The sequence below is a fragment of the Anneissia japonica genome, unplaced genomic scaffold (genome assembly GCF_011630105.1).
Source record: "Anneissia japonica isolate Jap-2015-1 unplaced genomic scaffold, ASM1163010v1 scaffold199_len4679917_cov187, whole genome shotgun sequence".
NCBI lineage: Eukaryota > Metazoa > Echinodermata > Crinoidea > Comatulida > Comatulidae > Anneissia > Anneissia japonica.
In genome coordinates this window covers 413,607-415,672 of record NW_022686322.1, presented here as the reverse complement: position 1 = coordinate 415,672, position 2,066 = coordinate 413,607, and positions in this window count along the sequence as shown.

The following is a 2,066-nucleotide window of genomic DNA, read 5'->3' as shown; positions in this document are numbered from 1 at the left end:
ATACACATATATATATATATATATATATATATATATATATATATTACTTGTTTACACTATAGTGTAATCTGTGGTCAAGGTTTTAACGTAATTCCCCTTTAATCCACACAGAGTCGGCTGTGACAGCTAAGTATTCGTTTAAAATACAGTTACACACTCAACTACCATCCTTTTTGTTAAGAATTAATGCTTTCATTTTGTTCAAAAACCGTTCACATGGTGGACAAAGATTAAATACACTTCATTTCACATACAAAATGCACATCGACAGTTGTGATTTATGAACAGAATGATTCATTAAAACTGTTAATAAAATGTTTTTTAGTTCCACACATATTTTTTTTAATCTACATTGTATTATATATAGGCATAGCAAGCCCATTCATATCTCCAGACAATACTATAGTTTCTGACTTTGAACACCCTGTCATTTCGAATGTTAAGCCTATGCCATACACATTCGAAGCTATCAAACACTGAGGAGGAATTTTCTAGCAGGACAGTCCAGTCAACCGTGCCTTTCAAAGATTAAGTTATCATATTCAATAAATAACGACTATTGATGTATTAAAGTGTGTGACAAATGACACAGACACTAATTAGAATTTCCAAACCCAATCCTTACTCATCGCGAATGATTAGAATAGGTCTATAATTTTGTTTTGGACGAATAAAACCAAAGCTATATTATCTGCAGAAGAAATTGAACGTCTGTCTTCGCCAAGTTAGTCACCAAAGATTTATGTTCCTAAACGTTAATAACTAATGTAAGCTAGGGAATTAAGTATTTAGTCCTAACATATTGGCCTAAATTTTGGAGTTTATTCAAGACATACATACATCGAGACGGTGCCATAAATCTTTAAAATACGTAACGAAATCAAACACAGTTTCTTAAGGGCATACGTTTGAACATTCTAGTGGAGGTGCAAAACGGAAGGCAAACGTGCAAACGCACTCTTTCGATCCTCGAAAATGGAACAGTGGATTGGTTGTTAACATACTTGCCTTTCAATCCCAAGGTCATAGGTTCAATTCCTGTCATGGACATGACTTTTGTCCACGACCTAAACAAAAATTTAAATTAAAAAAAAAAATTCTTTAAGCCTCATAATGAGACGTTGGTTAGAGCATCATGTGTATATTTTGTTTTTCGATTGTAATGGATTGTCACTTATTACAAAAAAACAAAACAAAACAAAAAGAAAACAGTGATTATTGTCCCCGCCCTCCCCACCAAACAAGAATTTGTTTCCCCTAAAATAGAATACGAAACTGCAGCCCGAACTCTATTCTCCACTTTTTATTGTTTTTAAATTCTTATATATAATCTTGGTGTGTAATAACCAATAGGCCTTAGAGTGGATTGAACAATAGACACTTACTAAGTCATAACTGTTATCACAGAACTTATCATTATGTAAAAAGTTATAATAGGGCTTAATAAAACTAATAATAATAATATCAATAGGGCTAATCTTACTTATTATTACTACTATTTTTATTATTAGGCCTAGCATTATTATGAAAATTAAAAATAATAATAGTTAGATAGGTCTAGGTCTTTTTGAAACTCCTTTTCATAAATACATGTAACTTTGCGAATGAATAATAATTTGACGCATTGTTTCAAGTGGTTCAAGGAAACGAATGATCAACAAATAGTCGGTATGCGTAAAATAGATTTTAGATTGAAATGTAAGTCCAAGGAAACGGCGAGCCGCCTCATCTTATTTTGGTACTTGCGTGTTAGGTTCTGCCGCGTGTCAAGAGGGGTTGTTTAATTTTATACTTTATGCAGAGATTCACCCCAACTGTCAAAATTTCGATTGCTGTTTCCTGTATTATGAAGCGCTGTGATCTATATTAGTTATCCTTGGCAATAAAATAATATTATTTCGCCTTGGACCTAACTAATTAGGCCAAATTTTATCATTACTGTTAATTGAGAAAATTATGAATAGTTCTACGACAACACAAAGTACTATACGCAATACAACTACGTGAACTTATGGCCTTGTACTCCAGCTTGTTTGGTAGAGCAACGGTAGGAATAATATCTTGAT